Source organism: Tursiops truncatus, chromosome 5 (genome assembly GCF_011762595.2).
Source record: "Tursiops truncatus isolate mTurTru1 chromosome 5, mTurTru1.mat.Y, whole genome shotgun sequence".
Classification (NCBI taxonomy): domain Eukaryota; kingdom Metazoa; phylum Chordata; class Mammalia; order Artiodactyla; family Delphinidae; genus Tursiops; species Tursiops truncatus.
This window is the reverse complement of record NC_047038.1, coordinates 74601262-74616018: the sequence shown is the minus strand read 5'-3', so window position 1 is coordinate 74616018 and position 14757 is coordinate 74601262. Positions and strand designations below refer to the sequence as shown.

Here is a 14757-nt window from a genome sequence, read left to right as displayed (position 1 = left end):
TATTGCCTCCATCAAGACATCAACTGTGGAGATCAGTTGGGAAGGGAGTTGGAAATGCTCAGTTTAAATTATAGCAAGGTGGACAAGAAGAAATGAACAATATTTGAATTACATAAATTGTGTTTAAGGAGAGGATTTAGGCTGGGGGACAATTTAGGGTCTATGAAACTATGAGGCAGGATTTTTCTTTTAGGGAAAAGTGGAGTCTGGCAGTTGGAAATGTGATTAAAAATATCTGATAGAGTTTTCGTCTTGGAGAGAATATGGGCAGAAAGATAAGTTGTGAACTGAGCCACGGGAAATGTCTGAGTGGTGGCAGAGGACTGAGCAGAAAAACAGGGGATTATCAACAGTTCTTGGTAAATGATTAAATACATAAAGAGAGGAAGGAGTCAAAGATGAACATGATACATTCCTAGTGAATAAGAGGACAATGGAACCATTAAAAAGGGCAAAGGTATTTTTTTTTTTTTTTTTTGCGGTACATGGGCCTCTCACTATTGTGGCCTCTTCCACTGTGGAGCACAGGCTCGGGATGTGCAGGCCCAGTGGCCATGGCTCACGGGCCCAGCCACTCTGCGGCATGTGGGATCCTCCTGGACCCGGGCACAAACCCGTGTCCCCTAGCATCGGCAGGCAGACTCTCAACCACTGCGCCACCAGGGAAGCCCGCAAAGGTATTTTTGAAGATATGTGGTTCTAGATGATGCAGAATATGATATCACTTTCTCTAGAATAAACATCCACATCCTAGGAAAAGCATTCAAACCCTCTTGTCTAGTTGAAACCTTCCTTATCAGTATTATTAATCTTGCCTCATCTCTTGCTACCAGTATGTTAGGACTCATGATCGCAAGTGACAGAAAACTTCTCATTGGTTTAAGCAATAGATACATGAAAGAATTTATTGAGTAATTTAGCTGAAATTTCCAGAATTATCTAGTCCACAATGGATTCAGGGCATCACACATGTCTCCAGGCCAAATCTCCATTTCTGAATCTGCTTTCTTCCATGTTGCCTTTTTTCTCAGAATCTGTGAGTGGGAAGATGGCTTCAGGCTTCCATTTTTCCAGACTTAAATCCATTGGAAAAGAGAGATCACCCTTCTTAGTAAGTCTAACCTAAGGCAGAAGATTAACTCAAATATGTTTTCCTCTGGAGTCCTGCCTCAGCCATATGGTCTGAGAGTGAAGAAAGGATAGTTCTCCAAAGGAAATGATCAGAATAGGGAAAGACTGCTAAGCAGGAAAAAAAATGTCTACTAAAATCCTGTCATATGATGACTCCATCATGCTTTCCCACTGTTGACAGAAAAATCCTCAGGTGAATGATCAGGGATCTGAATAAGTTCCTCGATTCTGATGTTCCTTTTCTCTTGAGTACACTGCAAGAATTTGAAATGTTTACTGAGATGAATGTTACTTTGAAGGGAGGATTTTATAGTCACAACAGTTGTTTATTTTTTGAAACAAGAAAATGACTTCTATTTCAAACCCCAAGGACATTCATTAAAATACGAAAACTATTAGGAATTAGGAAAGTAAAAGATCTCTTCCAATAATTTTCAACTACTGAAATGTGCTTTCCCTTGTGGACCAAGTGTGTCTTAACCATCGAGGGAAGTAATTTCCCCCTAAGATAAGGGGGAGATATTCACACGTTTTTTCTAACATGGGAAGCAGTGCAAATTAGGGTCCTGGTTTATCCCCACTGCTTCATCTCCCATCTTCCTTTATACTGTCACCTGGCCTTTAGGATCAGGTAAAAAACTCCAAAGGAGCACATCCATACCTTCTTTGGCTTCCCTCCTCCAGCCAAGGATTCACGTCCGGTCTCCCCAGGCCCACCCTCCAATAAGAAGCGACTAAAGCAGTGCACCTGCAGGAGAGGGGAAGGGAAGAGTCTGGAGATCCAGTCACCTTCACAAATCCCCTCTTCCAGTCCAAGGAGGCAAAACGCAAGTGATACCATTGGAAGGGGAAAAAAGTCTTTCACCCGCCAACACCCGAAAATTTTTTCCTGGCATTCGCAAAATGAGTTGCTTTTCAAGAGAGAGAGGGTCTGAGAGAGGGTCTGCTTTTTAGCCTCTGGATCCCTCATACAAGAAACTCTCCTTTCTCTCCTCCTCGCTCCTCGAATCCAGGGTGAACACCAAAGCCGCCCTGACCCAAAGTTAACACTCCCGGGTTCGGCCGCACCCTCAGCCGACCAGGCCCCGCCTCCCCTGCTTTCCAGTAACCGGTGCAGGGAAGGAGCGCCAGGGAGATCTCGGTTTTCTTGCACGGCCGGCGGCTGCCGCGGATCGCGCAAACGCGCGGCCCAAGGGAGCGGGAGTCTCCTCCGGCACCCGGGAACCCCTCCGCAGCTCAGGGCTGACTAACGAGGCAAGTCGCATGCGCACCGAGACGGGCCGGGGAAAGGGAGAGTGAGGGGAGGGGCGAACGCAGAGCACCAGCCGTCGGAGCCCGCGGGGGTCACTGATGACGCATGCGCCGAGAAGGAGTGCAATCACAGCCTCAGCTTGCGGCGACCGGCTTAAAAAAGGAAACACCCGAGACCCAGAGGGCGAAGGAAATCTGGCTGCCGACGCGTGCGCGCTCCCGGTGAGTGGCGCCCCACCGGGTGGGCCTGGGGCGTGACGTCCGCCGGTAGGCTTGCCTGGGCGGCGCATGCGTGCTACCGGTGCTGGTGGAGGAGGGGAAGGAAAGGGAGGGGGAGGAGGAGCGGGAGGCAGTCGCGGGGAATTGTTTGGGGGTGGGTGGGGGGCGCCGCTCAGCCCCAGGTACTGCCTGAGCTGGGAGCCACGGCGTCTTCCGGGCGCAGCCGGGTTAGCTGTTCCGAGTCACCGCAGCTAGGCTCCAGGGTGGGGGAGGGAAGAAGCCGGAGCCGCCGCAAGCCACACGGTGAGGGCGCGGGGAAGGGGAGGGAGCGGGGGGCGGTGTGTACGGGGCCGGGGGGCGGCGGCCAGGGGAGGGGCGGGCGGGTGCTGAAGCCCAAGTTTTGCCCGTCGCCCTAGTGTGTCTTTTCTCGGGAGTTGGGGCGGAGGCCCGCCCCGGTTGAGGGGCCCTCCGGAAAAGCTGGGGTTACCTGCGGGGCAGGGGCGGGATTGGGGTGCACGGCGGGGCCGGGTGGTTGGAGCGCGCTCTTGGGCTGGGGCCGATTCGAGCGGCAGAGCGGCCGGGAAAGCCGGAGACCGGGTGCGGAGAGGGCTTTCGCTGGGGACCCGTTAGGCCTTGTGACCCACTTTATTCCTGTCACAACTCGGGCACGTTTGGAGCGGAGCCCAATGGGGCGCCAGGACGGCCAGCTCCTCCGGGGAACCCCCGCCCTCCCGGCCCTCGGCCCTCGCGCCGCGGTCCGCAGTCCGTGTGGCGGCCACCGCCGCCCCTGGGCTGGTTCCGTTAGTGGTCGCGGTTCCGGGCCTCGGTCCCCGGGGAGCGCGCGGCTCCGCGCGTCCGACTCGAGCGACTGCGCGGGTTCGAGGGTGCCCCGCGCGGCGCCGCTCCTCCTTCCTTCCGTCCACCCGCTCCCGCCTGCTCCGTGTCACCGCGGCAGCTGGCTCTTCTAGCTGCCTTTCCGCCGGCGAAGCCGGAGTCTTTATAGCTAGTCCTGGAGCTCTGGCCCCAGGAGTGTAGTTTCCAACGCGTAGCGCCGCAGAGCTTATATTCCTGAGTGCGTTTTCGCCGGTGTAGAAGTCGTCCTGTTAGTAATATCAGAATCCTGAAAGGTAAAAGCCTCGTCCTCTGACCTGGCAAATGAAAGAGCGAATCAGGTGGCGGTTTCTTGCTATCAGAATGCCACGCTCTACGACCTTAAGCCTTTCTAACCTTAAAAAAAAGAAAAAAAAAAAAAAAAAACCAATGTCTTCTTTTACAGTGAAGGAAAAGCCCAAGAAGTAAAGAAACTTTTACAGTAATTGTTGATTTGGCTATTATGCTGATCCCCCGAATCAAAAAAAGGTAATTTCACTTAAGTCTGCATTCTAATTTGTAGCTTCATTTTAAGTGATAAGAGGAGAAAATCATGCGGCGTTTTCCCTCTACCCGGTTGAAAAATAAACGTTCTAAAAAGGATAAAATTTAGGTAATGAGGTGCTTTCTCTGTTTTATAATCTTGGTGGTGGGGGGGGGAAGAAACTAACTCAGGTGTTAAGTAGTTGACTGAACAGAATGTCATTAAAGGTTAGCCTGAAGAAGATAGATGGAAGTTGTGGTAGAACTAGTCATGCTCAGCTGTGAAGAATGAGGAAGCTTTCTGTGTAATGACATGGAAAGATCTCCAAAATATGTTATAAAGCGAAAAAAAGCAAGATGTAGGACAGTGTGAATAATGTGCTACTTTGTGTGTTAAGGGGGCACCCGTGGAATAAGAATACAGATTTGTGTTTGTTTTTCTACGTACAAAGAAATCTGGAGGGATAGTGGAAAACTGACAGTGATGGGGCAGAGGGAGAAGTAGCATGATGAGGGGATAGTGGGAAGTGACATGCACACTGTATGTCCTTATATTTTAAAATATTTGTGACTATATTATAGGTTTAAGGTTAAACAAAGTTCTCCTCTCCAAGATAATTTGCTGTGTGTTTTTTTCTGTTGCTTGTCTTTTCTTCCTAATTTATGGTAATTTGGCTATTTTCAATATGATTTCTTTTAATTTTTTTTAGGAAAATGAACTAAAATTGAAAGAGGCTGAGGTCACCAGTTTAACTCTTAAAGATGTTTAGTCTTATTTTGCTTTGCTAAAATATATGACGTTATTTACATTTGGCATTATGGCTGGATTATGCTGTTTTCAGAGCATAGTTTGTCCTCCCTTCCTTTCTTCCCCAGGAATCGTAGTTGTATAAAATTTTACTTTTACTTATTTTAACTCCAAAGTTGTCATGACAAATAGTTGGAGAATATGAATACTCCATTAAAATGATAAAAGAATTGATTGTCCAGGTAGTTTGCTTTTCAGATTGGGAAATGGTTTTCTCAAGGCAATCAGACATGAACCTCAGTGACATGTAAATTTATATTTGTATACATGTATATAGTACTACTTATGGAAAATTAAACCGATAAGTCAATGATCTGTTGGTGCAAAACACTAAAAACTTCTTACAACTTATGGATTGTTATAAGCAGTATGTAATTTTGGTGGGTGGGTACTCAAAATTCCTCTGGTGGCTAATGTTGTATAATCAAAAGTAGTGAATGTTGAATGACAGTTGCTATGGGCATTTTTGTTATGTTACCAGCATTCCTTTTTATTTTGTAGGATAGGATAATTGTGTTATTTCTTTTTGATCTGTAGGTCTCTAGTAGCCAAACTTCTGCAAATGGCATTTATTTTTCGTTTGAATTCCATGTGGGTCTATTCAGTCTTTTTGAAAAAACAGAATCATATTTCAAAATTTTACTTAAAATTTTGTTTTTAACATTATAGAAGTAAATCAATGTTCATGAAGAATTAAAACAATACAATGTATATATAATAAGAGAAAACGCCCTTTGCACACTTCCACTTTGTCACATCTCTCCCTAGAGATAACTGCTGCTAACACTGTTATATAACTTTCCAGTTTTTTTTTTTCTGTGCATTTACAAACATAGACTTTTCAATCTTGAAAATAGAATTATATTGATTGATCGTCTACTTTGCCAGTTTGCCTCTACTGTGGGCTGTTACTAACCCACAGGATAGGGAAATGACCTGGAGTATGTGAGAAAGTTTAACGTGTAGTATACACCGTAGGACATTCTCATCTTTTCACTTGTGAGGGGCTGGTTGGTTTGGGGTACATTTACAGAGTTTGTAGTGAGGTCTTAACTGGTGTGAGCTTTATGTGATGTAGATTGAATTCACCTGTAAGACATGGATTCCATGGCTTTTATAGGACTCTTTAGGGTCCACATTCTAACGTTTTCTTTGGGTTTTGACCTGGTCAGTAGCTCACAGGTTAAACTTTGATTTTATTCTCCTGTACTTGCAGACCACTAGAAAGCCCCTTAGATTACATCAGCCTCTCCTGGTCCTCTGAAGTGAACCTAGGCAGGCTTTGTCCTTAACTAAGAGACGTTGATTGACTTGGATGGAATCCAGCCTTGGATGGAATCCAGCCTTTGAAGCAGAAAGGGGAGAAGAGGCATTTTGGTCCGGTTTGTGCTTTACTGACAGCAGACAAGTTGCATGCATACTTCCACTCAGAGAGAACATTGCCCTTCTAATAGTTCCAGAGGTGGTGGTTTTTTTTTGTATTGTCTTTGTTTTTTTAAACCAAGCTGCGAATAGTTACCAAGACTTAATTCTTTTTAGGTGATAGAAAGTTGAGTATTAGTCAAGACACTTTACTAAGCTATGTGACATACATAGAAAGATAAAGTATAATTGACCCTGCCCTCAGAGGGTTTGAAATCTAGTATGGTTAAAAGAGCATGTATGTAATGATTATAACACAAGATGGGAAATGATAGATTCCATAGATACATGAGGTTTGTAAGGGTAAGACTATTTCTAGCTTTTTATTTTTGTGGGCATGGAGTTTGGAGGGAGAGTAGATATCTCAACGTTTTAAATAGTTAAGAAAGGATAGAACATAAAGCTCAAATCTTAGCTCTTAAGGGGTAAGGAAGTAAGGAGTTAAATTGCATCCTCATAGCAGGCACTTATGAACACTAATTGATAGTTTATTTTTGTTTGCTTGCTTTTTACTCTCTCCCACTGGAAAGAACCATTTGATGTTTTATTTGATCATTATAATACAGCCTCTCTTAGATTTCAGGATTTTAGAATAGGAGATTTAATTCTGCCAGTTAACTATTGTCTACCATCTAATATGTCAGGCAGTTGTTAATATTAAAAGAAAATTGTTGGGGCTTCCCTGGTGGCGCAGTGGTTGAGAGTCCGCCTGCCGATGCAGGGGACGCGGGTTCGAGCCCCGGTCTGGGAAGATCCCACATGCCGCGGAGCGCCTGGGCCTGTGAGCCATGGCCGCTGAGCCTGCGAGTCCGGAGCCTGTGCTCCTCGACGGGAGAGGCCACAACAGTGAGAGGCCCGCGTACCGCAAAAAAAAAAAAAAAAAAGTAAGTTGTTTTTTCCCTCAAAGCACATATTTAATGTCCCCCCTCCCCCACATTTTTACTTCTGGTGCTATGTCAAATAAAATATTTATTTGCTGTACGTATTTTAAACTCTGAAAGCAAACAACAATATGGTGAAAACTCAGAGTTCCACAGCAAAACTACCTTTTATTGTTTGTGTCTCTTACCAGTTCTTCTCAGATGCATAAAGTAAAAAAATAATTTTAAAGTGTAGTTTCTTGTAAGCACTGTACCAGTGGACATTGTATTTTCTCCTTTTCTGAGTCTAAAATTCTAGATGGAGTGTATGAATTACAGAATACATTTTAAGTGTCAGAGCAATTTAATTCTTGCTAATTGACTGTGATTTTTATAATGGCATTTATATTTATAGGTTGCTTTACAACCATTTGTTACTTATTTTTATAGCTCTGTTAGGTATAACTCCTGTGAATTAGGTGGGTAAGAGATTGCTGTTTTTCTCCATGTATTTGATTATGCAAATGTTAAATTACCTAAACTCCTCATAAGTATAGTGTCAACTTTGAGTTATTAGTTATTTTAGGTGTGTATTTCATAAAGATGTAAGTCTACTTATTATTTTAAGTCTTAGAAGTCTACAGAAAAATCACTTGTAAAAAATAAATTTTTATGTATTATTTTTGACTTTCATAGGATACTGTTTAGAATGTGATTTACCTTTTATTTTTCAGAAATATTTTCTCATTTTTATATTAATAAGATCCAAGAATAAGACAAAAATTCCCATCTCTTTCAAAGAGGGCACATTTAATCAGATATGTACATTTTTAATTCCCATCCAAGATAGTAGAAAATGAAAATACAGATTGATTCATGCTCAAAATTTTGTGTTTAAAAAATAAAACACAAATGGGTGTTGCCACAATGAGGGTTAAACCAACAACTTGCTAAGAATTTATCATTTGCATTAAAATATGGCTGTAACATAAATAGCTTATTTCTTTCTTAATCTTTCCCCCAGTTATAAAAATAGTGTATCCCTAATGTAGAAAACTTGGGAAACATGCAGAGCATGAATTAAATTTTGAAAATACCACTAGAATTCTCACAACCACTAGACGCCATTGTTAACCTTCTGAAATATCTTCTCCCTGTGTTTTGCTTAGCCACATCACATGTCTATAAGTGTACATATAGACATCACATGTACACTTATAGACGTGATGTTTACAAAATGGTCTCATAATGCGTCCACTATTGTGCAAACTATTCTATTCACTTAACGGTGAATCTTGAACATTTTTATATCAGTATTTTTCTACAACATTATTATTTTTAATAGTTATGTGATATCCTCATTTATGTTTGTGTAATAATTTACTTACTGGTCTATTTCTGTTGGATGCAAGTTTTCAGTTTTTAAAATTATAAACAATGGGACTCCCCTAGCAGTCCAGAGGGTAAGACTCTGTGCTTCCACTGCAGGGGGCGTGGGTTTGATCCCTCATTGGGGAACTAAGATCCCGCATGCTCCATGGAGCTGTGAAATAATAAATAAATACTTTAAAAAATTATTTAAAAAATGGTCACTTTTAGAACTGACAGCATTAGTCATCTGGTAGAGTTGATACTTAAAAAAATTTCAATAGGATAGTCTTCAGAAGAATTAGAATTCAAGTAGAATTTTACTGAATTTGTATTAATGTCGAGATTAAACAGAAATTTTGTGCTTTTTGTTGAAAAAATATGCCAGAAGCATATGATAAATTATCTAATATTGATTCATAATAATGACTCCAAGATTTTTATAATGGTATATTTTCTTTCTAAGGTAGGTTTAACTTTGAATTGTATTAAAGTAACTTGGCATTTCATGAGCAAACATGATTTGGATAGCAGTGCTCTTGAATAAGCCTTCAAGTAAGGTAGGAATCTATGAAGCAGTCTTTACACACTCAATTAAAATTTAAGCTGTAACATTTTTTACAACAGAACAGAGAGTTTGTTTGATTGCTCAAAAAAACTTCCTTAAAAGGAAAGTCTGAATACCAAGAAAGAACACTTTCACCCAAAGAATTGACATTACCTGTGTATAGGATTTCTGTGAAATTTTATTCAACCCTTAGGTATCTATATCCTGTAGTTTAAATCGGGGAGAAAAACTGTTAGATTAAACTATTTTCAGGGGAAAATAGATATGATCTTAAAGTTTAATGCAGTAGTTTTAAGGTGTCTTCTGTTGCCTGTTTTTGGAAGTTACATATTTTATCAGGTTCCTATGACTATTACTTTTTAAAAATTTTTATTTGAGTATAGTTGATTTATAATGTGCTAGTTTCTGCTATGCAGCAAAGGGAGTCAGTTATACACACACATATATACACTCTTTTTTAGATTCTTTTCCCTTATAAGTCATTGCAGAGTATTGAGTAGAGTTACAGTAGGTCCTTATTAGTCATCTATTTTATATATAATAGTGTGTATATGTCAATCTCACTCTCCCAGTTTATCCCTCTTCCTACCCCCCCCCCCTCTGGTAACCAAAAGTTTGTTTTCTACATCTGTAACTCTTTTTTTTGGTTTTGTTTTTTTTTTTTTTGCGGTACGTGGGCCTCTAACTGTGTGGCCTCTCCCGTTGCGGAGCACAGGCTCCGGACGTGCAGGCTCAGCAGCCATGGCTCACAGGCCCAGCCGCTCCACGGCATGTGGGATCCTTCCGGACCGGGGCATGAACCCATGTCCCCTGCATTGGCAGGCAGACTCTCAACCACTGTGCCACCAGGGAAGCCCAACATCTATAACTCTTACTTCTGTTTTGTAGATCAGTTCATTTGTACCATTTTTTAGATTCCACATATAAGGGATATCATATGATATTTGTCTGTCTTTGACTTACTTCACTCAGTATGACAATCTCTAGGTCCATCCATGTTGCTGTAAATGGCATCATTTCGTTCTTTTTTATGGCTGATATTCCATTATGTATATATACCACATCTTCTTTATCCACTCATCTGTTGATGGACATTTAGGTTGCTTACATGTCCTGGCTATTGTAAATAGTGCTGCAGTGAACATTGGGGTGCATGTATCTTTTAAAGTTATGATTTTTCTCTGGATATATGCCCAGGAGTGGGATTGCAGTATCATATGGTAGCTTTATTTTTAGTTTTTTTAAGGAACCTGCATACTGTTCTCTATAGTGGCTGGACCAATTTACATGCTCACCAACAGTGTAGGAGGGTTCCCTTTTCTCCACACCCTCTCCAGCATTTACTGTTTGTAGATTTATTTTTATTTTATTTTTTATTTTTTTCCCTTTGCGGTATGCGGGCCTCTCACTGTTGTGGCCTCTCCTGTTGTGGAGCACAGGCTCCGGACATGCAGGCTCAGCGGCCATGGCTCACGGGCCCAGCCGCTGGGTGGCATGTGGGATCTTCCCGGACCGGGGCACGAACCTGCGTCCCCTGCACCGGCAGGCGGACTCCCAACCACTGCGCCACCAGGGAAGCCCTGTTTGTAGATTTTTTGATGATGGCCATTCTGACTGGTATGAGGTGATACCTCATTGTAGTTTTGATTTGCACTTCTCTAATAATTAGTGATGTTGAGCATCCTTTCATGAGCCTCTTGGCCATCTGTGTGTCTTCTTTGGAAAAACGTCTATTTAGGTCTTCTGCCCATTTTTTGATTGGGTTGTTTGTTTTTTTGAGCTGCATGAACTGTTTGTATATTTTGGAGATGAATGTTGCTGCAGGAGGGTTGTCTTTTCATTTTGTTTATGGTTTCCTTTGCTGTGCAAAAGCTTTTAAGTTTAATTAGGTCCCATTTGTTTATTTTTTTTTCTTTCATTACTCTAGGAGATGGATTGAAAAAGATCTTGCTGCAATTTATGTCAGAGAGTGTTCTGCCTATCTCTGTGACATAAATCACAGCAAGATCCTTTTTTGAAAAGGATCTTTTCACTTCCTAGAGAAAGGGAAATAAAAACAAAAATAAACCTCCTAGAGAAAGGGAAATAAAAACAAAAATAAACAAATGGGACCTAATGAAACTTAAAAGCTTTTGCATAGCAAAGGAAATCATAAACGAGACGAAAAGACAACCCTCAGAATGGGAGAAAATATTTGCAAACAAAGCAACTGACAAAGGATTAATCTCCAAACTATGCAAGCAGCTCATGCAGCTCAATGTCAAAAAAAACCCAATCCAAAAATGAGCAGAAGACCTAAATAGACATTTCTCCAAAGAAGATATACAGATTGCCAACAAACACATGAAAGGATGTTCAACATCACTAATCATTAGAGAAATGCAAATCAAAACTACAATGTGGTATCACCTCACACCAGTCAGAATGGCCATCATCAAAAAATCTAGGGCTTCCCTGGTGGTGCAGTGGTTGAGAATCCGCCTGCCAGTGCAGGGGACACGGATTCGTGTCCCGGTCCGGGAAGATCCCACATGCCGCGGAGCAGCTGGGCCCGTGAGCCATGGCTGCTGAGCTTGCGCATCTGGAGCCTGTGCTCTGCAACCGGAGAGGCCACAACAGTGAGAGGCCCGTGTACCACAAAAAAAGAAAAAAAAAATCTACAAACAATAATGCTGGAGAGGGTGTGGAGAAAAGGGAACCCTCTTGCACTGTTGGTGGGAATGTAAATTGGTATAGCCACTGTGGACAACAGTATGGAGGTTCCTTAAAAAACTAAAATAGAACTACCATATGACCCAGCAATCCCACTACTGGGCACATACCCTGAGAAAACCATAATTCAAAAAGCGTCATGTACCACAATGTTCATTGCAGCACTGTTTACAATAGCCAGGACATGGAAGCAACCTAAGGGTCCATCGACAGATGAATGGATAAAGAAGATGTGGCACATATATACAATGCAGTATTACTCAGCCATAAAAAGAAATGAAATTGAGTTATTTGTAGTGAGGTGGATGGACCTAGAGTCTGTTATACAAAGTGAATCAAGTCATAAAGAGAAAAGCAAATACCGTATGCTAACACATATATATGGAATCTAAAAAAAAAGGTTCTGAAGAACCTAGGGGCAGGACAAGAAAAAGACGCAGACGTACAGAACGGACTTGAGGACACGGGGAGGGAGAAGGGTAAGCTGAGACAAAGTGAGAGAGTGGCATGGACATATATACACTACCAAATTTTAAATAGATAGCTAGTGGGAAGCAGCCGCATAGCACAGGGAGATCAGCTCGGTGCTTTGTGACCACCTAGAGGGGTGGGATAGGGAGGGTGGGAGGGAGATGCAAGAGGGAGGGGATATGGGGATATATTATACATATAGCTGATTCACTTTGTGATACAGCAGAAACTAACACACCATTGTAAAGCAATTATACTCCAATTAAGATGTTAAAAAAAAAAATGTTCTGCCTATGTTTTCCTCTAAGAGTCTTATGGTATCCAGTCTTCCATTTAGGTCTTTAATCCATTTTGAGTTTATTTTTGTGTATGGTGTTAGGGTATGACTATTACTTTTGATAGCGACTGCTTTTTTCCTTTTTCTTTTTTGTCATGAAAATAGGAAATTTGGGGGTGTTTATTTTTTCCATTTATTTATTCTCAGTGACATGATCAGATTACTAAAATATCTGGTTTTATTCTAAATAAAGCTTATTGTTATTTATTACCTGAAATTTAGTAACGAAGACAGCAGACTACTTTAAAGGTCTTAATTAGTTACATTTATAGCATGGTATAGGGATGAAGAGTGCACAGCTCTATAGCTAGCCTGCTTGGCATTTACATCCTGGTTTTATTGCTAGTGATTGGACAAATGTTACCTCAATTTCTCATCTGTAAAATGAAGATAATACTAGTTCATAATATTATGTGAGAATTAAACAACATGTGCAAAGTAATTAGAGTAATGAGTATTTATCACAGAGTTAATTGTTCAGTAAATGTTAGCTATTACTATTTCTGTCGTTTTGTTACTTTCATAGTGTGTACCAAACGTGGCTCTTATCATTTTTTGGAGGGGAGTTCCAATTTCAATAAGTTGCTTAGAGTTTTGTATCTACATATAGAGTTTGGGAGTACTTGACCTTTTTATGTGACTCAGAACAATGAAAAAGTTATTAGAAGATGTTGCCAGGGTGCGTGGTATTGCATATTTCTTTGAGATACTTTTGCCAAATCAAGTTATGGAAAAGCGGTGACTTTTTTTCTATGTCGAAACTTAAATTTTAGTTGAAACAATATTAGAAGTTATTTAGGAAAAAACCCACAAATTCAAATGAAATATGTTAGAACCTAAATTTTATTTTACAACTTTAACTTATGTAGTTCTATAGAAATTTCACAAAATTTTATTAGAAGCAAGAAGAGAAATGAGAGAAACATTAGTTAATGGAAAATGCTATTTCCAACTCTTACATGGTAATTTTTGTCTCCATCAGAAATGATGATGATATAATATCTGTACTTATAAAGGTCTCTGTTTCACCAGTAGTTTATTGTATGAAACAGGCTTACATTGTTTAGCTTCTTTTTAGACTTGATCACATTCATATATTTTTCTTTAAGTCTCTTACTTTTGTTGGGGCCAATCATTATTAAAACGTAAGACTTTTTTCTTTTGAAAATAGTTTTGTGGTTTGTATAAAAATGAGTCTTGTTCCTTGGGAAAGAGTTAAAGTACCAAAAACTACAAAGAAAATCTATGATGAAAAAAATCACCCAAAATCTCAGGGATAAAGCTCTGTTAATATTTTTTTCAGCATTTTCTAAGGGAGTTGGGATGGGTGTGGGTGTGCATGTGTATGTATGTACATGTACATGTTACAATTTTATAGCAAGTGGAATATATGCAGTTTTATAAACTGCTTTTTTCCTCTCATCATGCTTTCTGTATATCTTTACTTGTAAAGTAATGTTTTCATTATTTTTATCTAGTCTTAGTCCTTTACTTTGTTTTCAGTTGACCCTTGAGCATTGTGGCAGTTAGGGACAGTAACCTTCTTTGTGGTTGAAAAGGTCGAAAATCCACGTATAACTTATAGTGGGTCCCTCCATGGTTCATCCATATATGCAGTTCCTCAGTATTCAGGGTTCCACATCCTTTAATTCAACCAACCACGGATCGTTTATTACTGAAGTATTGGGTTGGCCAAAAGGTTCGCTTGATTTTAAGTAAAAATAGAAGATGTATTTCATTTTCACCAAGAAATTTATTGAACAACGTAATCATTAACCGAGCGAACTTTTTGGGGAACCCAATATTTACTATTGGAAAAAAATCTGTGTACAGGTGGACCTGTGGAATTCAAACCTGTGTTGTTCAGGGGTCAACTGAAATTCATTTACATTTTTGCTGATAATAGCCAAGTTTGTAACCATCATCAACTTTGACTTTTCTTTGAGTCATCTGTTTTGCATTCCTTTTTATCCCTCCTATTTTGCTTTTTTTGGTGTTAATCTAATTTTTTTTCCTGTTTTTCCTCCTATTAATTTGTTAGTTATATATTCTTTCATTATACCTTTAGTGGTTATTCTAGAGGTTAAAACAAGCATATTTACAATACAAATTACATATAATACAGATAATACAAATTATTACTTTTACCATTCCCCAGTAATGACACCTTCTTACACATTAACTCATACTCCAACCTTTTTGCATTGTTATTGTTCTGTGTTTTATTTATACATATTTTAAACTCCACAAGATAGTA

At 40.5% G+C, this 14757-nt stretch overlaps 1 protein-coding gene across 29 annotated transcripts in view; it reads left to right on the top strand.

The window, feature by feature from the left end:
• Positions 1-2467: 2467 nt before the first annotated feature.
• Positions 2468-14757, top strand: part of CLOCK (clock circadian regulator) — a 132970-nt gene continuing 120680 nt past the window's right edge. For 16 of the 29 annotated variants that reach the window (XR_004526683.2, XM_033857056.2, XM_033857054.2 and 13 more), the window contains exons 1-2: positions 2751-2904; positions 3878-3960. The gene's annotated coding sequence lies outside the window, so the exon portion shown is untranslated. Of the gene's footprint in view, positions 2605-2749; positions 2905-3877; positions 3961-14757 lie in introns of those variants that run through there. The other 13 variants (XM_073805279.1, XM_073805277.1, XM_033857049.2 and 10 more) reach the window with 5 other exon arrangements.